At 38.4% G+C, this 23821-nt stretch overlaps 1 protein-coding gene across 1 annotated transcript in view; it reads right to left on the reverse strand.

Annotated features, from left to right (window-relative positions):
* FREM2 (FRAS1 related extracellular matrix 2) overlaps positions 1-23821 on the reverse strand; it is a 161331-nt gene that overhangs the window by 106941 nt on the left and 30569 nt on the right. The gene's annotated exons all lie outside the window — the stretch shown is intronic.

Raw genomic sequence — 23821 nt, forward strand, 5'->3', positions numbered from 1 at the left:
TCAGGTTTCGTTCCTAATTATGAACTTATTTATAGGCCTTATCAAAAAATCAAATAGTCTTGGGATGTTATGAAGAAAAAAGTCCAGATAACTCTGGACCTATTTTTAGAGTTCCTAGTTAGCATAAAATGGTTTAGAGGCTAAGTGAAGACAGGTGACTAGACATGAATGCAACTGTAAGAGTTCTAAAAAACAATATACCCCCAAACAAATATACCCTAAAAAACAATATACCTCAGTACATCTCGTAATGAGTATTCGTGCTGTCCTCAGTGAGGCAAGATTCCCTCATGTCTATGGCATAGGGATCACGAGAGTGAGAAATGGGACTGAATTCTTCATCATGAGGGATCATGAGGACTCGAACATGTGCGTTACCAGAACGTGAACTTGGCCCTGGGGCCAAAACAGAGGCTACCCTTGAGAAGCCAGGAAAAGAAGGAGGAGAAATGAGGTAGGCAAGCTCGTGCAGGCAGAAAATTTCCACTTTTGCCCTAACCCTGTTCTAAGAATATGGATAACACCCTAGCACTGACCTTGTCAGCTTCCTGGTTTCAATCTACGCCCATGATATATGGGATTGAGAAAAGAAAAACTCAGCTTGTCTACAGATAGGATTTATATAAGGTGATCTGAGAAAACAGTGACTGGATTAGCATGCCAACCTAGACTTCTTAGGTCACAGAAGGGGGCGAATTAAGAGAAGTATTTTTCAATCTTAAATTTTTTCCCTTCTTAAGGATATTTTGGGAAAACCACAGAGGGAAGGTGGAAGTGAGCCTGGTGTTTTCAGGAAGCTGATGAAGCACCAAGCGTGACCTTTCTTTACAAGTAGTTGTACCAGAATGAAAAATAAAGAATAATCTTATGAAATGTTAGGGAATATACCCAAAGCTTTTAAGTATGGCATGGAAGTCCAAATAATTTATTTAAATGAAGTGTGTTTCAGGATTGGCTTTGCAGCCTAGATTGGAACTTTCTATGAAGATGTATCACAAAATATAAATAGCATGTTCAACAATGCTTTTTCTTTTAAGTTTTTATTTAAATTCTAGTTAGTTAACATATAGTGTAATAATGGTTTCAGGAGTAGAATTTAATGATTCATCACTTACAAAAACCGCCAGTGCTCATCACAACAATGCTTTTCTTTTTAAAATAAAAATATACTTTAAACAGAATTTAAAATAATTGAATCAGATTAAAACCTGGTTAATTTATGAATATTTACCCCCCAATCTTTCAGCTTCTATATACTATTTGTGTTCCTTATAGTTCCATTTTCTTTGCAGGCATCATCTTAAAATAGGATTATTGGGCCACTCTTCCTAACTAATACTTTAATGGCCATGAATTAATTTGCTTTAGAGAAAAAAAAGATGTAATCTGACTTCTAGTGAGTAATAAGTAATTCAGCCAACTTCCATGCCATGTTGGTTTATATAAAACTAAATATATAATGGTTGTGATTGTTTGGTACTGCATTAGGGCCTCTGAATAAAAGTACTATTGAAAATCTGCCTAACACCCGGATGAGGAAAGGGGCATTCCTTTTTAGTTAAAGAGCTGACTTCTTTTCCATAGAATTATTTCGGATTATTTTAAATTTGGTAAAGTTGGAGTCATTCAAAGAAAAACTAAGGTTTGCCACTCATCTGTAAGCTAGAGCAACAATATTTTAGATGCCTTTTTTCTGAATTTATGGATGTTAATAGTTTATATTCTTAACTGACCCTCTTTAAATTCAAAAATATCTTTGTGTTGGCTCTGTTCACTTTATCTTTTTTCTACCTCTCCCCATCTATTCCTGTAAGAATTAGGGGAATTTGCCTTTATATGTTTTGTTTCCAAAGTATTTCACTGACCTGCAGCAATATTTACCTGCAACTGTTTGTATCTACCTATCCATCTATCTATCTATCTATCTATCTATACACATTGCTCCCCATCTATTAGCCCATTTATTGTATAAGTAGTTATGAGTAGCTACAATGAATGAGGCACTGTGCTAGGTGCTGGGGACAAGGACATAAAAGGCGAGTTCATGATGTAGTAAGGGAAAAGACAAAGAAAGACATCTTTACTGTCCTGTTTGGTAAGGACAGAAATATTGGAGAGCAAAGGGTGCTACAGTGGTTGAGAGGGGGGACACACACAGGTTTGAAGACACCAGAACCAATGATGCACAGCTGTTATTCTGTTGCTTTGTAATAAAGTGATGCTTCATTGCTTACTGAGAGTTTAAGGCTTTCTGTACTTACACTACATAGCCCCCATTGTGCCAGTTGAATTTCTGGGCTTGTTTTAAAATAGATTTCTCTTTCTTCCACTATTGTAAATAGTTTGCTGTGACTTATGTTATCGATGCTTTACCTCTTTTATAGACTCTCTACCCCAATCCTAGGGTTATCCATGAAATCTTCTGGGAGCCTGAAATAATGAGACAAATGAATGCAGGCTCTAAGTGAACCAAATGAGAGATGCCTTTTGCCACAATCAGTTTTTGGGGAAAAAGCATAGTGGTAAAGAACGTATCATCCAGAGTGATAAAAACTTGTGTGAAAAATTTACTCACGTGTGCCAAATATAAAGTTGGCTGGAGCATCCTTGGATTGTAGGTTAAGTGTAGATTTGGACAAGAGGAGAACCCCCACCCGCCACACAGGGGCCTATCTGTGAGCAAGGTGCATGAACTTAATGGCATCAGTTTTGTTCATTAGTGGCTCATTTTGCTTACTTGCTCCTTCTTACCAGTGTTCTCTACATGTAAGTTTGTCAAGTGTGTTGAGGTTTATGCACGTGAAATATTACAGTATTTTCAGTCCTAGTTCAATGTCTAAGTTATCCTAGGAAACCTAGTTCAGACCTTGCTATTGCGCCATTTCTACCAACAACATAAATGCCTTTGCCCTGATGATTAGTTAACAGTGCGGTAATTTACAAGCGTTGGTCGTTGCCGATGTAGAGATCGGGGACCCAGTTAAGTCCTATTTTAAATCCTAAACTCAAAACTCATTTGAAGAACTACTGTAGTGTAGTAAAGAAAAAGGGTTGAGGTTCAGGGTTAGAAGATGAAACACAACTTACACATAGATACTTCTACCCTCTTTGGAAGCCCCTCAAAAATTATAATCCTAAAAACAAAAAAATGGCATGATCCCTCAAGAACAAGAGAACACTGAATGCAATGCAATCACATTTGAAACCCGGAAAACACATGGACAAGTGTAATAGATTTTTTTAAGAGTAGAGAACATAAAAAATGAAATCAGCATTGAGAAAAACCCAAAGACCTAATTTGTGTCTAAGGACCCTAAAAAGGCTTCTAAGTTGATGGTACCATGAAGCCCCTCCCAGCTAGCCTGTTTTGTCCCCTGTGCCAAATTCACATTCTGGTACCCTTACTAGTCCACGTAATTGCTCTATATGAGGAATCTGATCCTATTTCTCAATTTCATGATCCCTGTACTGTACAGATTAGGGAATTCTGCTTCACAGAACACAGCAGAAATAGTCATTAGATTTACAAATGCATATTTTTTTGCAGAACTCTTATAGTTGTATTCATTTCTATTCATCTGTCCTAAATGGGTCTGTAAACCACTCGGGCTGAGTAGGGGCTCTAAACATAGATAGGCTCAAACACAGGTAGAGATACTTAAAACCTGAACAGTTGGGTATCCCGTAAGGAAGAAATTTTCAAGACAAGAAAATGATGGTCTAATTGTTATTGTAATTAAAGTACTACTTTGGCTTATTTTAGTTCAACAATTCAAAGATACATTTTTAGTGGTTTACTCACAGCGCATTCCAGCCGCTGATCAGCATGTACTTTTTAATTGTCAACATTTATTAGATGAACGGTAGGAAAAAATATCCAGAAAGACCTCAGTGCCTCCTTTACCTCCAGACAACATATCAGACGTCAGCTCTAGATTTACACACTTTGGCTTTGGAATATTTTTCACCGGTGTTGTGATTAAGATGATTCCCACTTTCACTTCCCCACAAAAATGCAAGCCTAGAGCAGGGGCTGCATAACCTTCCATGTGGATACTTTCCATGACTGATGAGCACAGCTGCTTCCATTCAGTGAGAAAATGAAAAGAATCCTTTCGAAAAGGTTAGGGGTCGGGGAGCCCACTAAGTGAAGAGCTAGTAAGGTAACAGCTATCTCTGATGTGTGACGTGCCCTAGGAAAAACTAAGAGCAAGTATGCGCAGTGCCTTAATTCACTTCTGACCAATGACTTCCCTGGAACAGTAGAGGTCCACACTTTTAGGTGTTCGCCACACACCGCCTTTGATGGACTCGAGCTGACTGTCCCTGTACGTGGATTTTTCAGAAAAATTCACTACGCTCCAAGTGTGTGGTAATTCCATGACTCACTTCAGGGCACAAAAGGTCTTCATTAGGGAGAAACTGCTTATTTGTAACTTGGAATCAATATTTCTTCCATGTTTTACAATGTGTTAAGAGAGCACCGGAGATTGCTGGCACTTACTCATGTTTTATTTCTGATTGTCCAGCCCTGCCTCTCCTCCCAGTGTGCGGAATCAGGCAGAAGCCTCACTTGTCTCTTTTGTGGCCATGCTGCCTTCTCTTAGGGCAGTGTGGGCTTTGGAAGAAACATGAGCTTTAGAGTTCACTACGCAGGAATCTGACTCCCAGCTCTGCCAATGACTACAAACCACTTGAGATATCTTATTAACCTCTCTGTGCCTCAGTCTCCTACCTTGTGACATGGACTAAATAATTTATAGGGTAAAGACTTGGAGTCTATGAGTATAAAGCTAAAATATATATTCTTTAATATTATTATAGAAGTGTGTGTGTGTGTGTGTGTGTGTGTGTGTGTGTGTGTGTTCATGACCTACATGTACGCAAGAGGGTTGCACTGCTGAACGGTGAAACTTTCCAGAGGAATTGTCTTCCTTATCACTATGAGGGCAGGCAAAGAGGTCAAGAGTTGCAAGTTCAATCCTCACTCCTATCTTCCTTTAAAACTAACCACTAATGATGGGGCAAGCTTCCAAATTCATGTCGCACATAAAAGTTTCCTAAAATCTTAAAAAAAGTTTTCTGAAACCTTGCTATACAAGAACTCAGTTTTCTGAAATGATCACATACAACGATGTTTCTATGTGTGATTAAAATTTTAATTATTATATGTATTGGTGCCTACAGGGCCAATAACACTCTATGAAATTTTTCATCATGACAAGCACTGTAACAAAATCAGACCGAATACAGAATGATGCCTTTGTTTCCTAATGAGGAATAATGCCTGCAAATAGGATACTATAATTTCCGTTGTCTCTTTTGTTCTTGCAGGAAAGACTATAACACAGAGTAACATGATCATTAGATGCATCTACTGGCTCCAAATAATATCAACAATTCATATATTTTCAAGTTCATTTGAGAAGCCATAGCTCCTAACAGTGCACACATTGGTAAAACCCCAACTTAAACTGTGCATGTTTAAAATCTCACTTAGTTTACTTTGTTGCCATTCTTTAAAGTTTATAAATCAAAATTATATATATATATATTCTTAAAGATTTTATTATTTGAGAGAGAGAGAGAACATGCATAGGGCCAGGGGGAGTAGGAGGGAGGGGCAGAGGGAGAGGGAGAAGCAGACTCCCCGCTGAGCAGAGAGCCAGACAAGGGGCTTGATTCCAGGACCCCCAGATCATGACCCGAGCCGAAGGCAGACACTTGACTGAGTCACCCAGGTGCCCCAAAATTATATATTTCTATAACTTGAAACTGAGTGCATAATGGAAATATTTTAAAACCATTTGTTCTCCATAGCTTATTATTTGAGAAACTTTATTTTACTACTTCCATTTTAACTAATTATTTATATAAGAATATACTAATTGGGATGTACTAATATTATAACTCAACTTAAAGTTTCCTTAGAGTTCATAAAACACAATGAAAAGTTTCTGTGAAGATACGGATTTTTTTGGCTTTGAACTGCCATAAAGACTCAAATAGTTAAACTATAAGAGTGGAAGGAACAGTTGAAGAACTCTGATCAGTCTTGGTATTTAAACAGAAACAAATGTAAGTCACTCTAAACCGAAGGATAAAATTGTGTAGGCATCAGCAGGCAATGTCCTCTGAATGCACTCAGACCTTATGTAAATTTGGGGTGCTGACACCAATATCACATTTTCTAAGCTAACAGAAAAGCAACTTGAAATTATATCATCATATAGTCCCAACTACTTTATCATTATCAAGTTCCAGCAATGCACTGCATCACCTAGTAAGACCTGGCATCCCTGCTCTTAGAGGCCCCAGGTAGGACCTCTTTGGGACTTAGACAGATAGCACGAAGGCAATCCACATTAGCTTTGTAGGGGTGGGAGGGTGCGGGGGACATGTGCTAAAGGAGTGAATACAGGAGAGACGGTGAAAGAGTGAAGGAAGGGAGATGACAGGAGACTTCAGGGAGAAGTTGGGACTTTGGTTGAGTGTTGGGGAGAGGGATGATCAGAGCAGGGTGGGCTCAGGCTTCTAGAAAGAGCCCTTCTAGTATGAGCAAAGGAAGGCAACTATAAGTGGAACAAGTTTGCTTCATGAAGCATCAGGTTGAAACAGGCCAGGAATGCCATGCAGAGCGGGCTACGCCTAACTATTGCCTTATTTTTTCCCTTCCCATAAAAAATCAAAAAAGAGGACTCTACATAATGAATCCCAGTCTCCTTACCTTCCATTAACACCTTATCCACATCACAGTAAGCTTTCTGGTCCCACTAAAATTGGGTTGTGCAAGGTCACCAATCAAATCTAAGTTGTCAGGTTTTAGCACTTGTCTTCCTTTGTCTGTTCCCAGTATTTGCCAATTTAAAAAATCATATTGAATTATTTTTGAAACTCTCAATAACAAAATAGAGACAATAATTATTATTACAATTACCACTACTTCATAATTTCTATGCCTACTCATACTTTCTCCACCAACAGCAACTATTGTGCACTAACTATGGGCTAGACATTTACGACTTCTCTCTATATATGATATTACCTCATCCTCATTCATGTAAATACTATGAGATCGATACTTTAACCAAACCCATTTTCAAACCAAGCTGGTGCTTAGAGAAGTTAGATATCTTGCCTGGTATGATACAGCTAGTATTTTTAAACTGAAGTTCAAAACTGATGTGACTCTCTGGGTTTTTTTTCTGAGCTCTCTGGATGTCTCATTTGGTTCAAGCTCTTCACAAGCTTCTCTTTCTCAAGAGATTCCTTAGCTGCTCTGTTCTCCGGGGTTCTATGCTCATCAATCTGTTGGTCTTAGATTCCGTGCCTGACTGATCTTGATCCATTGTCAAGGCTCCCGCTCCTACTTGACTCCAATTACTTTGAAATCTGTTGACGCATCCAATCCACATTCATCAGTTCCAGAGCAAGATCATGCACTTTCCATTGCGTGTCTGCCTTGATGTCCCATAGGCACTTGGAACTCAAATATGTCCAGAGCTGAACTCAGTATTTTTTTCCACAAAGCGGCTTCTCCTGTTGTGTTCTATATTGTAGCAAAGAGTTCTTTCTTCCTCTCAGCTACCAAAACAAAACATGAGGAGTCGTACCAGCTTCTGTCGTTCCCTCACTTCCATATCTAATGAGCCACCAAGTCCTAAACATCTCTGGAATCCATCCTTCTTTTTCTTTGCCATGGCAACTTTCTCATTTCAGCCCCACATCATCTTTCTGCAATAGCTTTCTACCTGAGGGATCTGTCCCTCACTTCACACTCTGCTATCTGCCATCCATCCTCCACTTAGTTCCCCAGTAATCTTCTCAACCTGCTAGTCTATATCACACCATTTCCATAGGAAAATCCCTTACTAGCTCCCTATTGCCTTGAGGATAAAGTCTAAAACCTTAGAACGTCACACAGGAACCTTAATCATTTGTCATCTCCTTATGGTCCAGACTCATTTCCGGGGTGCCCCTGTACCAACCATTCACTAAGTCACAACAAACTGCCTGCCTGCCCAGAAACATGATGTGTTCCACTATAAAGAATATTTAGTGAATGTCAATTATATACCGAACACTGATCTAAGCTGTTCCCTTCACTGCCATATTCTGCTTTCTTGGAAATTTCTTGGCCGTCACTTTGTTTTAGTTTACTATTAGTTCCCATTTTCAAATTATAGTTCAGACCTGGTATGTACTCCACAGATAAAAACAAAGGTTTCCTGTAGTTTTATGTATGACAGATCATCTCTAGCAACCTGCACTTTGCCATAGACATTCGAGGAAAATATACTATTGTTTTATTTTTTACCTTTAGATATGTGTTCGATCCTGTTTTTAATTGTTAAAAATCTGAATAATAAAATCATGTACATTCCTTCCACCTAGTATTAAAATAACAACTGCTCTGAGACCTTTTTGGGTTCTTAATCGTTCAAAAGCTAAATCTGTTCAGTATTTTATTCATTTACTCAACAGATCTTGAAAATGCACAATGTGCAAGGGCTGTGTTAGGGGTAAAGGATGCACAGATGAAGGGGACATTGTTCCCGAGGGGAGATGGCCAGGAGCACCAACTACTAAAATACCCACATGTGGTACACACACGCGCACACGCGCACACACACCCAGGACTTTTGTGGCAAGGGGAGCAAATAGAAGTTTTTTTCACATGAGTCACTAATGGTTTTCAAAAGAAGACTATGCTAAAGACAAATCTTCAAAGACAAAGAAGGCTTAGATTAAAGAAGAGAGTATGGACATTTGAGCCAGAGAGACTACCAAATATGGAGGCCACTAAAACAAATAAAAAAGAAAGAAGGAAGCAGGAACAAAACTAACCAGTTCATATGTAAGCTACCTATCTGCGTATCTTCTGCTGAAAATTAACACCATCCATTGGTTAATGGGATTTCCATCAAAAGGAAATATGTTGGTTTTTAACATCAATATAAATTTCTCTCCATGGTGATTTTCCACTATTTATTTAAACTAGGAATATCCAGTTATTCTAAGCTTTGTCTCCCTAATGGTTGAGGTTTAGCCAAGAATCTATGGGTCTGTTTGTCTCGTAAGCCACATGTTCGAAACAGGCTTCCTATATATCATGTTCCCTAACAATGGAGAGAGAAAACACACACTGTCTTAAGTAACATTTGGGCAAAGGATGTAAAAAATGGAAATATTTCATTGTAGAACATGAAAAAGATTTCATGTGTTGAAATAACATAAAATATTATAATAAATTATAAGTACCATTTTTTTTTTTTTTTTTGCTTTTCAAAAACAATGCCCACTGGCCCACTCTCTGGTTACAGAAAGCAGTTTTGAAGATGTACCAGTTAATAAAATCATGATTCTTCCAAAAAGGTGCCCTTCACATATCAGTCTCTCAACCAGTTTCCAGCCATCTGCTGTGGGGCCCATTTATTCCCTTTTGAGACAATTTCGTAGTGCCCTAAGGCCAGAAAACAGAAGCCAGTTAGAGCCACTTGCTAAAATCATTCTTAGAAATAGGTTACTTTCTGGTTAAAAATTATCTTTCAAGGCTTGAGATCTCTTGTATCATTAAGTGAACCTCCCAGGCAAAGGAAAGCTTGGCTGAATAACCAGTGCAGTGCGGTCTAGTCCCCAGTGCTTGCGGCTGGGGCGGTTAGGATCCGCGGACGGGGCTTCAGGCAGCCAAGGGAGCCATGTTCTGCACCCCCCACCCCCGTTCTGCCATTGACGGCTTCTCTCCGTTCCCTGGAGAACGGAGGACTACGATTTCCACACCAAGTCACAGCGCCTCTGTGACTGTGAGGGGGGTCAAAAGAATTACCCCACTCTCCTCTCCTCATCGCCGGGAAGCATGGGTAGAGATGGCTGCCCAGGTGGGGAAGCAGGGAGAAGCAGTGGGGGTGACTGTCAGAGTACAGGTGCTCCGCTCCCCCCATGCTCACCTGAGCCGAGCAATGTTTCTGGTACTAGAAACTCAGCTTCTGGGTGTACTCTCAGAGCCCTTCCCTTCTCTGGTTAACGGAAACTGTTCTGGACTCCTCACAATTGTGTGTTAAGTTGTTTGGCAACAACTAAGCGTCCTAAGTAGTTCCTGAGTAAGCATTTTTTTTTAAAAGCTCTTTCTACAATTTCTTACTGTGATGACAAGTAATTACTGGTTTGATAAATGGATTTTTTTGTATACTAAGAATAAAAACTGAAAATGAAATGACAAAGGAATGGTTATCTCTTTCACAGATATAATCAGAGAAAACCATCAAAGAGAGCAAGTTAATTCCTTCCTTTAATGAACTTTACTTTCAAACATACCATTACTGGGGGTATATGTTGCTGTCCTCAGTCTCCGCTTACCTACCTCGGACCATGTAATTTCTACACATTTATACTTTGGATTATAGGGATTAACATCTTATACATAAGGATGAGTCGCAGTTTCTAATAACTATATATAGGGTGAAGATATTAGAATTCTTCATAAAAGGGAAAGTAGTGAGGCTAGGTTTTCTTAATACACTTCAACCAAAATGACCTATCACCACAGACTGAATGCAGAATCACATATGAGAATCCAGCTGTCTTCTCTGAAGCCAAACATTAAATAGATAGCTAAGAATGTATAGCGATGCCTCTCTTCTCACTAAAAAAAAATAGTTATTTTTGATAAAAATTAATGTTATGGGTTCATTATTGTTATATTTAAATGAGTTAATAATGAGTCCTTAAAAGTTTTCTCAGCTTAAATTATGGTACATATCAAAAGAGAAATTCCTAACAAAAGCTCTTTGGGGTACTTAAGACATTTTTCAGAATAAAAGAGGTTCTAGATCCAAGCTGTTATACAATATGTATAAACAATAATTTAATCACGCAAGCTCCAGGATTAAGGAGAAATCTTTTAACTAGTTATATACATAAAAGACTTCATAGTGGCAAAAGACATACATTTCTTCCTACAATTTCATCTAGCCTCGCCTTTCTCATATTAGCCTATTCCTCTTGCCAGACTAAAATAATGCATGCTGGACACAGAAAGCTCAGTAAACATGTGATTATTGAAAAAAATATATACACACTCTTTTTTATAAATCAAAACCTCTCTAGGACAGATTAATTTTACTTGATTTGTTCCCTTGAAAACAGCTTTGTTATAAAACCATAAATGACTAATCACAAGGTGATCTAGTTAATTATGTAAATTATTGCTTTCCTTGCATTAACTTATACAATCTATTTATTAGGCTTCCTAAATATTTATTTAGATGAATTATTTTTCTTGGATTGAGACTAGAAGACTCATTTTTATTATTAATTGAACATTAAATATAGTTCTATACCAGACATTTTGTCAAGTGCAGGTAGCTTATGCTTCCAGAAGAGAAACATCAGTGGTATTTTGTCCAACAATTTTTAAAACAGTAAAACAAAAGAAAGGGATTTGAACTGAAGAATGATATGCCTCTGGTTCAGTCACTGCTGTAGATACATACAGATTACAGATTCTTAAAAACTCCTTTGTTTTATGACAAGAAAAATCCTCTACTATGATGTTTTCCTAATGCATTCCATTAGTGTTTAAGAAATCATTTCCATGGGTGGGTCTCAACCAACGTTTTAACAAAAGGAATGGAATTTAAAAATGTCTGTTTATTGTAGATGCTGAGGAGAAGTAGGGTGTCAAAATGTGCTGTGCTCTTTTTATTTCTGTTCTAGTACAGGCACACGTTTCTGTGTACTTGAGCTTCTCTGTGGCGCCCCCCCCGCCCCCCCCCCCCCCCCCCCCCGCCGCCCCGGCCCTGCTGTCTTATCTGTGTGGAATCTGCCCATCCTCAGGAAAAAAAACCAAAAAAACAAAACACTGCCCTGGGACACCTGGGTGGCTCAGGTGGTTAAGCTTCAGCCTTCGGCTCAGGTCATGTTCCTGGAGTCCCAGAATCGAGTCTCAGTCGGGCTCCCTGCTCCTTCTGCCCCTCCCCCTGCTCTCTCTCTCTCTCTCTCTCAAATAAATAAGATTTTAAACAAAACAAACAAAAAACCACTGCCTTCAGAGTCCTCTCCAACAGAGGCTGTTTTGTGCTTAGTATCTACTCCCCACAATATGAGAAGGAGGTGCTGGTCTATTTCCTACTCCTCAGTGCCCCACGGAAGCTGGTGGTTCTACTGCCTTCCCTTCAACACCCTTTTCCTCTTTGGCTCCCACATTTTAGTCTAGACCTTGAGACATCTTGCTCTTTGCTGGATGATTGTAGTAGCTGTCCAGTTTTCCTCTCTGTCATCTGCTGCCAGCCTCCGTCTAAGTAACTCAAGATGCTTAACTGACTGAGCCACCCAAGCGTCCCCAACGTCATCAGTTCTATTGGCGAGCTTCAGTGATATTTCAGGTCTGCAGAGCTAGAATTTGAACCCAGTTGGTCTGACTCCAGTGTCAGTGTTTCCCCTCCCCTGTATCCACACCACTTCCCAGCAGGAGCAGGTCATGGTGACCTTTGAATCACGGCATAGAGCTGAGCAGAAAGCCTTACACACCTCAAGAATAGACACTTGTTGAATTGACAGTATACTTGGAAAATAATGGCTTGGATAACTAAATCAGTTTATTAAGTGAAAATAAATCACATATTGTAAGGAATACACAGTACTGATGTTTTATTATTCATAGTAATTTCTGTTCAATTAGCAGCATCCATGGATTAGCAAAGCTTAATAAGGAAATTGACAAAATCTGATAGGAAACACTAATGGTAAGTCCTGATCTCTAGGTAGTCTTTATATTAAAAATCTAAGAACAAATAATATTTAAAATTTTCTACTTTAAAGGACTGCTGAGACATGAAATTTTGTCCAACTTAGTTACATTCTTTTAAGAAGATTTTAAGGAAGCTTAGACCTTAAGCACCTTTAATAGTACATGCTTCAAAATGAAAGGGGTAATGCATCTGTACATATTCCACATTTCTTTTGCAGTTACCAGTTTAACTGAATATAAAGTAACTGGTGGTATGAACCATTTTAACATTTCAAAACTCTCCATGACACATCTAAAGATGAAAATTCGGAATCATTTGCTTTATACTAGATATCAAATGCTGTTAATTCATGGAATCTCTTTTCGCAGAACATAAAGTTATGTGTGTATGTGTATATATATATTAAATGTGTATATGATATATAGAATAATATATACATATTACGTATATGTGTGTGTATATATATGTGTATGTATGTACATATCTTACGGACATGAACAATAGCTGCCTGACTGAGGTCAATTATTTGTAAATCACTCTGTTCTGGGCAGATATTTTATTTTGCACCAGTACTATCAGTAAGCTCCAGGAGGGCTGCCCTGTTGGTTTATTTCACAGTCGCTTCCCAGAGCCGTGAATGACAACAAAATAATGATGACATGTGGTTATTGAAGAGTTTTCTTCCCCTCTTGTGAGAATTCATAATCTGTAGGTTGAGCATTCTTTTGTAGGTTGGCTATTCCTTTTTACTTGTCCAGGACTATTCCGGTTTATATCAGTTGTCTTGGTTTCCAGTGTGGTTAGTGCCCTCTTTCTCCTCAAAAGTATCCTGGCTAGATAACAGATTACACAGTCCACCTGACTCCTTCAGACAATGACATAGAAGGTCCATGTGTCAAGCTAAGGCATTCAACAGAGGGCTTGCCGCTCGGGTACTTTTCACTGGCATCTTATAATTTCTGAGACACCCCATACCCCCTCCAGTAACACCTATATGTTGTCTTTAAAGCCAAATTATCTAAGAATAATTTTTAATCATTTACTTCATATGCTCTAGTCATGGTAATTTTCTTGATTTATTTATTTATTTAAAGATTTTATTTGACAGAGAGAGACACAGCAACAGAGGGAACACAAGCAGGGGGGAGCGGGAAAGGGAGGAGCAGGGAGCCCGACGTGGGGCTCGATCCCAGGACCCTAGGATCACGACCTGAGCCGAAGGCAGACGCTTAACGACTGAGCCACCCAGGTGCTCCAATTTTCTTGATTTAATACCTAGTTACTGAGTAAAATAAATCCGTTAGGCAGAAATTCTTTCTCAGTGGCTACATTTTCTAGAAGTTAATGTAGACTTCTCAAAGCCTTCTTGAGGCTTTTTTTTTTTCTTGTCACCCTAATGGAGAGTACTTTAATGTAAGATTTTGAATGGAGCCCTGTTTTAAAGAAATTGAAATTGAACACTAAGCTTTGAGTTTTGCATTTGAATTTAAATTCAGGAAGAAAAGTATGGGTTCTTTAGATTAGACAATATTCATAGGAGCATTAGCATTTCTCAGCAAAGACATATGTAAGAACTGTGGAAAAGAAAAACTTGAGAAAAATTGAGTTGCATAAGAATTTCATAGCCATTTTGGTGTATTTGAGGGAGGTTTTACACCTTAATTATTTTAAAGAGATTTTAAATAATCTCTGTATACAACGTGAGGCTTGAACACACAACCCTGCAAATCAAGAGTCTCAGGTTCTACTGACTGAGCTGGCCACGTACCCCCTACACTTTAAAACCTGAAGAAAAATTGTGTCTTTGAAACTTTTAAAATATACAAACACTGTAATATTTCTGGCTCTCTCATCTTACCTGAACTTATAAAATGAAGGTGAGAAGCCTTATCTAGATGACAAATCACAGTTCCGTAAAAGTGTTTTAGTCTTGTAAGGGAAGCTATGAACACGTTGCAAAACACATAGGTGCAAATAATGGGTTTGGGGGAGGGCGGGGAGTGAGGGTGAGCTGCCCAAGGAATAGGTCAAATATAATTCTTTTACTTTCTTCTTGCAACTCTTTCCAAGAAAGTGCCAAGTCTTAATGAGAATCTCCAGCAATCCAGCATTCCTTTCTCCCAGAATAAGATACTGATTTGCACTGATAGAAAAGCAAAAGCTCACAGAAATCCCTCCATTAAGCACGTTAAGTGCCTTGATTAATCACCTGCCCTGTACATATTCCATACAGTGAATTCTTACGTTCCATTTGCATTTTTACCACTGAATAAATAGTTAGCAGAGAGAATCCCTTTATAAGCAAAAAAGAATATCCTTTATAAATATCCTGTATCTGTTGAATGTATACAAATCCATCCCCCCCTTTTTAAAAGACAAATGAACCATAAACATACTGAGACAGTACAACAGAAAATTTAAAAATTCCAGTTATAGCAAAAACCTTTTTTACCTTGCACCTGGGACCAGGGCTGCTGTGAGATGTGTAGGGCAATGGAGTCTTGGCTTCCTTAACACTGGGCAAGGGCAGTGTCCTAAATCTCTTTCTAAATTCTTGGCCATCATGACTTTACTTGTCTTTATCACTCTTACATAACTATCCTAATAATTTGGGGGGGTAGAATTGCTCCTCATATTTTTATTCTCTTCATTTACATACTTCATAGACTTGTAAATTTATTCTGTTTCCTCTGTTTTATCACTTAACAGATCTGGATAAAACCATAGTTAGCCAACATAAGATACTTTATGCTTACTGCCAGACTGCAGATAGGACTGTCATGCCTCCTGATATTGCTAATTCATTATATGAAACACAATTTTAAATACTCTTATAATTATGCACCTTTGGAAAAAGATACTGACCATGGTTTGACCACAAACGTTAAACTTCTAGGGATGATAGAGCCCACATGTAATACTTATGCGGAGGTCTAAAGAAAGCCTCAGTCCACAGACCACACATACTGTATTTGTAGTAATGTATCACTCACAAGTGAGTATAGGGTCTTTAAAGAAGTATTCCTTTGGTAAAGAAAATCGACTGAGAATTATTCCAAGTCCTTTCATAAGACTGAAGATGCTGGAGATATAAGTAGCCCAAATCCTAGTTTGATCACCAATTTAGTGATAATTAAAATAAAAATTTAAATATTACCATCCCATAGAAGCATCCCAAGTGTCCATCGATAGATGAATGGATAAAGAAGATATATATCTATATCTATATATATAAAATGGAATATTATTCAGCTAGAGAAGGGAACGAAATCTTGCCATTTGCAATAACATGGACGGAGCTAGAGAGTATAATGCTAAGTGAGATAAGTCAGTCAGAGAAAATCAAATACCCTATGATTTCACTAATGTGTGGAATTATAAAACAAAGCAAACAAGCAAAGGGAAAAGAAAAGAGAGACCGTCAAAGCAAGAAACAGACTCTTTAACTACAGAGAACACACTAATGGCTACCAGAGGGGAGGTGGGTGGAGGGAAATAGGTGATGGGAACTAAGGAATGCGCTTGTGATGAGTACCAGGTACGGAAGTGTTGAATCAATATATTGTACACCTGAAACTAATATCACACTGCATGCTAACTAACTGGAATTAAAGTAAAAATGTAAAAATTAAAATAAAAAAATAAAAGAGGGCAAACATAAAAAATAATAAAAATCACAATCCTGGTGATGTTGGAATAAGAAAAATTATATGCTACTATACTCCTGAAACTATGACAAATACACATTCTTTTTGGACAGTAATGCGTCAATACATTTCAAGGGTGACATACAAATTCTTGTTACCATCTCATAAATAAATCAGCAGAAGGAAAGTATCATATGCACAAAAAATTCATCATTCGATCCCATAGTGTGCATTCATGAGCTATGTTCTTTGGAAGAACATATGCTAATTGGTGTGCTAATTGGTATTACCTGAAAAAGAAAACGTCTGTGATCAAATGAGTATGGGAAATTCTGAGTTAAAGTTTCATTTTCTTCAAGACTCTCAAACTCGTGTGACTCTTTGGGATGAGGATAAAGCAAGGAGCATTTTCTAAATATACCTGACTATGAGACTCTTCATGGAGTATCTCATGAGCTGAGGGTTTTGGAGAACACATTCACAGAAAGGAGAGGGTGGAGAGTCTTTGTGGATGTTCCTTCTAAATCACAAAGCTTTTGTTCCCTGCTATGTGACCTTCTGAATAACCCAATGGAGACCATGAGAGCTCACGCTCATTGTACATTCACACCTGTAGTTAGTAATCCTGCTTGGTGAACATGGCAATCCTGCCAAAGACAAAAGGCGCCCTGGTCATTATCAGAGACTCAGAAAGCCACGAGGTAGAAAAAAAATAATGCATAATGTTCTGCATTATTTCTGGTATCATGTGCCCACCAGAGCAAAGCTTATCTGAGGATTCTAGTCCTGAACATACCATGAACTATTTATGTGAATCTAAGTATATCCTAAAACTCACTTTCTTCATCCAAGAAATGGGCCAAAGCTATGTCCAAAATATGTCTGTAAGGTTAAATATGACTTACCTGAAAGTTTTGGCAATGTTACTGTTGTAGAACTTCCTGTTCCTAAGCCATGCTCATATAATGAGCTTGAATTAACTTGTAATTAAATGAAAGAAGAATATAATTACTTTTATAGTTCTGAATTGTTCTGTTTTTTCCATCATAAAATTACTTACTAAAATTATGAAATACTATTGGCAGAAGTAAAACAGGTCTGAAGAAAGCAAGATATTGAGACGCTCTGCAGTGCAGAAAGCAGGACGTGGCAATACTTATTACATACATGGTAATTGCTGCCTTTGTAATTTACTTGGTGTCCATTCATGCATTTATGCGCTAGATTTCATTGATGGCTTACTGTGTCAAGAGTTATGCAAGGTGCCAGGTAAAATGGTGACTAAACATGGTCCCTGTCCTCAGGTAGCCTGTAACATTTTATCTGTAAAAGAAAAGTTTTCAAATGCATTTGAACAGCAGAGTGTTGATCTGTATCTCTTAAAGCATTTAAAATAAATGCACAGAACAATACACTACCAAGAGAAGTTCTTTTAAAATTCCTTATATTGATGATATAATAAAGATTTCTATGTCTTAGACCCAAATCTAAAACCTAAATACCTATGATTTAGAGGTGCTTTTGGTGCAATGTAGATGAAAATTTCTGGGTGAGTACAACTGAAATTATATCTAAGGCATAAAAACCACCTCTAATAAGCTTTGGGGAATTAAAACAATACCTTCTTTGCACCTTAATTAAAGTCAGTCAAGAATCTTACTTTGTCAGACCTGACAATTACCACCTTTCATTTCAACTATTTTAATTAAAATACCCAGCAACTTGGCAGACGTTTTACTGATTAACTCAACTACCACTTAACTCTTTTAGAAACATCTATCAGATTCCAAATTAAGGTGTAGCAACAGCTGTAAGCTCATTATATGCATAATGGGTAAATATTTTTATTTCCTCCACCCACAATCATATGCCTATGGTAAAACATCATGTAAAAACTGTTTGGGGAATAAGATGGGGTAGGGGGAAGCAGCTGCAATTTCTCTGAGCTCCCTGTGACCATGATCTTGACTAGTGAAGAGAAAAAAACAATGAAAAGGAAAAAAATATTTTCCAATCTCTCTTTTGGATGCATTTTCCAGCATTTACTGAGGGCGTCTGAGATAGTGAATAGTTGTCAACCATTTAACAGCCCTCCACCCATCCCCCTGCCACCACACACGTGATAGATGTCATTTACAAATTCATACCTCCAAAGCTGTTATTGACTATATTTTTGACGCTCTGGCATCTGGGGTCTTGCTGCTGATAGCGGAGAGATTGCCCCTTCCAATCAACCAACAAAGGTGAGCTGAGTCAAACTGAGAGGCAGAAAGACTCCAGGTCCTCATGAGGTCGTATCGAATCACTCCTGAGGTCAGCCTCTCTAGGCTTTTTAATTACATGACCAAATACATTTAGTTTTGTCTTAAGGGAATTTCAGTTTTTTTTTGTTTTGTTTTGTTTTTGATCACTTTCAACAGAAAGGGCCCTGGAAGACACAAGTGAGTGATGCTATCATAAAGATAATTTGTATGTTACATAAAAATCTATACTGGGAGTTACTCACTTTTCCTGGGTCCTTGCCATGTATACAGGAGCATCCAAAAGGATGAATAATATTTGCTGGGTCTTCAAGAAGAAAATAATTATGACTGGAACCAAAGTCCCACAATTCTCCATAAGCAACCTGCCATGTTACAGATTTCTGGGAGAGCTTTTTCGTAGGAACTCTCTACTGTGGACTGAAGATTTGCACCCTTCCCCCATTCATATGTGGAAGTCCTAGCCCCTAGTGTGATGATATTTGGAGATGAGGCCTTTGAGAGGAGAGTGGGGTTAGATAAGGTCATGAGGGTGGGGCCCTCTTGATGGAATTGGTGGCTTTATCAGGGCAGGAAGAGAGATCTCTTTTGGTCTCTATGCACATGTGCTGAGGAGAGGACATGTGAGGACACAGTGAGAATCTGGCTATCTGCAATCCAAAAAGAGCGCTCTCACCAGCGACTGAAATGGTTGGCACCTTGTTCTTGGAGTTCCCACCAAAATTGTAAGAAAACAATTTTCTGCTGTTTACATAAAAACAAAACTAAACAAAACTAAACTGCTTCCTAACCACTGGTTGGTTAATCTTATGAATGATAATAAACACCTCTAAAGCTTGGGCTCTGGAATCTAGTACTCTACCTGTAGTGTGAATTCTGCCACATGTTGGCTATGGGGGCTTGGTTAAATTACTTTATCTTTCTGAATCTCTATGTCTTTAAACTATGAAATATTTTATCTTAGAAGGGTCTCATGAAAATGAACTGAGATAATGCATAAGGCTCATAGCAAACATTAAGCCAAGTTTGGTTCCCTACTATAAGCAGGGCTGACTTTCCCTCTGATGGTCATTCTTTCTTCCTGTACCTCCCACTACCATCCCCAACTAGTTCTAGATACAATATAACACAGAAGACAGAAGGAATAGCAAGCTAAGGGACAATCTTTGAGCCTAAATGCACTGCAGCACTAGATGCACTTACTGACTCAGCAGTACATAAATCTAAAAGAAACACAAGCCTAAGAAACACTGGAACTATGATAAATACAGTGTTAGCAGAGCAAATAAGAACATGGATTCCACTACTCTTGGCTTGCATACTGCCTCTACTACTTACTATATGACCTTAGACAAATTACTTAGTTGTACCTCAGTCTCCTCACCTGTAAAAATGGGGATAAATGATAGACTCAACTTTTAAGATAGCTGTGAGAATTAAGTGAGCTATTAACTACAAAGTGCTTGGAGCCATGCCTGGATTTCAGCCCTCTGGCAAATGATGTGAATGATTATTTTTTTCAATTCTCTCAGAGTGGCACATAGCAAGAACCACTGCAAATGCATGCTAAAGAAGTAAATTCATTTCATATAATGGATGCTTTCAGGCATTAGGGATTAATCCTCTCATGGAACCCAGTTGAGAAGAGCCCAATACATAGATTTAGAAAGACCTCAATAAAGAGTAGTAGTTATTGAAATTCTATTTAGGACATAGTGAAGGTACAATTACATCACAACTCACACACAACAAGGACTCTAAAAATCCTTTCCACACATTTCTTAACCAAAAGTTTTCCTTCCCCATTCCTTACCCCAATTCACCAAAAGTTAACAATGGAAATTTTCTTTATGTAAGGAGGAGCAGGGGAAGGATTTCAAATATTCTCATAATTTAATTTAGTATTTTCAAATATTTCTTCTTTTATGTTTGACAAAATAAAAAAAAGTATGCATGTGTTGACAAGCTCTCCATAGTGCTTACTATGTGCCAGACAGACATGATAACTCATTGAAGATGAACAAACAAATTGACTGTGGCACCTCCCCCCCCCGCCCCCAGGTATCTCCAGCTAGGTTTTAAATACTTCAAAGCTTAAAATTTCAATATTCAGCTAAAATTTTTTTTGCAAAAAAAATTTGTCAGAAATGACAAAAATAAAGGCACTTGAAATCTTGTGTTTGATACTAACTCTGGGTCATTGATTGAATCTCTGAGGTCATTTGAACAGGCAGTAGGATGGAAAAAAATACTACCAGGTATAAACTCTGCTTAATTATCTTTATATCATCTTTTTAAAGCAGAGGTTCTCAAAATGTGCTTCCAATGCCAGTAGCATTGATATGGCCTGAGCCCCATCCTAGACCTACTGAATCACATACTCTGGGCGTTGGGTCCATTAATCTGTGTTTTAACAAGCCCTCCAAGTTATTCTGGTGCATGCTAAAATGTGAGAACCACTGCTCAAGCAATGTAGACTTAGCTTGGCCAATGAAATGAGCGTATAAAAAGAGGTCAGAATTTCAGGCTGGATTTTGAACCTACTTTTTCTAAATCAGTGTTTTGTAATCTTGGCTGCTTTCTCTATATAATTATATATATATATATATATATATATGAACTAAAGAGATTACCTCTCTCTATATCTGTATCAATCCTTGTGTCCAGCTTCAGACATTGATTCCTGGGCCTGCATTTTTAAAAACTCCCCAGGCGATTCTGATATCTGACAAGAACTGGTATTTTATTCTCTCTAAGCCATAGGTTATCTACAGGGAGGAAACTATTATCATCTTCAAACTGTATTTTCAGGATTTAATCTTCTGGCACTAGAACCATAAGGAGATAATGAACCTGTATTTGTTCCACTAAAACGCAAGTGTAAATATTACTTAATTTACGTTACTTAGAAGACAGTTTGGCAAATTTTATCAAAATGATTGGATTCCTCAGTGCTAAATATTCTGAAGAGCTAGACTAGCCTCAGAAATAAGAGTTAGGAAACAGTTAATACTTTTTTTCCCTGCAGCTTTGCAATTTGTGGATATTTTATTGCTTGAATATGCATAGCCTAGCCAACCACTCTTTTTCATAAAATATGTTATTAAACTGCCTCTTTTGGACAAGTATCGGCAGATGTCACCTTTGATATAGCCGTATTTGGCTTGGTACAGGTTACGGGACTGTTGCATAGGACAGATCAGCTTGCCACTGTCACACAACAAATGAAGCTCTTTGGCTGGTGTTGCTTCTCCCCACCCCAGGGGGCTTCCCCTGCTCTCCTTCTAGGGTGCTATCTTCGTCCAAGGCTGGTCCATTGTTTGGGGTTACTCTCTGTCACTCTTCCTGTCCCTACCCATGCCCTCCATGACTCCTTTTCTTCCGATGTTCTGTCAGTTTATTTCACTTTCCTCAAGGTCTGGGGACATCTGGACTTCATTTCAACATACGGTCAGCGAACAAGAATTTGTTTTTCTTCCGGACCTACCAAACACATGATGACTTTCCTAGTCCAGCACCTGTTTTCACGCAAGCCATGATCAGAGATATCTCCATCTACTTCTGCTTTGAACGATACCCTGACTGGACAGGATCCATGTTGAGGAAAGGAGTAATACATCTTAGAAATAGGACTCCTTCTTTTGGACCCCAAAGTTCTGGAGGCCCTAACATCTCCCTCCTCACCCCAGGGAGGTCAAGAGGCCCTATGTTGTCCAGATTCAGCCTTTCTCCCTCCCTTTTGAGTGGTTGCCCCTTCCTCGTTTCTTTAGGATCTGTCATTTTGCCTCAAAAAGTATTTGCAAAACACTTCTCAGCATCTTCAACTGGCAATTCAGTTCAACTGAGGATTTTAGTTTTCTGCCCTCTAGGCTCTGGGCTGGAAACCTATCCTTACCCTATTCTAGCTCAGGCTCAGAGATCCTGCCTGGGGCCAGGTACCTAATTTTATAGGGGTGTGAATCAGGTAACTTTTTTCTTTAATTTGTCTAGATCACTCTGGTCTGAATTTATAAATATAGACTTTCGTACATCCGTATCTACCCAGAATTAGAGACGCAATTAGAATCTGCGGAAGCATTTGTCAGTCCTATAACCTTAAGCAATGTGGCTTGCACAGGCTAAGAATTTAGCAAAATTTTGTCCAATTGAATTGACTACACTTAGTGTCAATCTCTGTAGATAAACTTCCTTCCCAATCATAGTTGGTGGTGGGCCATTTGATTTTCTTTAGAGTTAAACTGTCAAGTATCAACAAGATAGCCATAAATATGGATTAATAATACAGAAAATACATCAAAGAAAAGCTACAATGCTGTTTGTACATGCCATGTACGCCTAAGTAACGGGGAAATCCCACCACTAAGACTAGCTGTGGGCCCAATGATGTAATAGGCTAGAAAGAAAATTAGCATCATTACACTGTCCCTTTTAATGACCTTTTTTTATACCTTTCCTTTACTTCCTGTGTACTCAGTACGCTGCTGATAAATCTTCTCTTGAAGACCTCTTAGAAATTCTTGATGACTTTTGCATATGAACCTCAAAGAAACTAATTCTAACGATGCAATCTCAGGTATTATGGCAGGCAGTGGGTTAGATACTTTTGCATAGGAGGACGTATCTGTGACCCTCGATTTCCACCAACACGTGGACAAACCTGGACCTGACTCATCACTTGGCTCATAGGATGATTTTGGCAGGCAGAATAATGGTTCTCCAAAGAATCTACAACCTAATCCCCAGAATCTGTGAATATGTTAGTTTGTGTGACTAAGGGGAATTAAGATTGCTTATTAAGTTAAGGGTGCTCATGAGCTAGCTGTGAGATGGGGAGATTGTCGCGAAATATCGAGATGAGCCCAATATCACCAGAAAGATCCTTTGAAGTGGAAGAGTGAGGCAGAAGGTCAGCATTAGAGAAATTTTTGAAGATGCTACATTTCTAGCTTTGAAGATGGAAGAAGGGACCATTAGCCAAGGGAGTGTAGGCAGCCTCCAAGAACTGGGAAAGGCAAGAAAACAAACACTTTCTCCTCTAGATCTTCCAGAGGAACATAACCCTGCCTACACTTTGATTTTAGCCTAGTCAGACCCATTTGAGAATTCTGACTTCCAAACCATAAGATAATAAATTTGTGTTGTTTTAGGTCACTAAGTTTGTGGC

This window comes from Zalophus californianus, chromosome 3 (assembly GCF_009762305.2).
Source record: "Zalophus californianus isolate mZalCal1 chromosome 3, mZalCal1.pri.v2, whole genome shotgun sequence".
In the NCBI taxonomy this organism is placed as follows: domain Eukaryota; kingdom Metazoa; phylum Chordata; class Mammalia; order Carnivora; family Otariidae; genus Zalophus; species Zalophus californianus.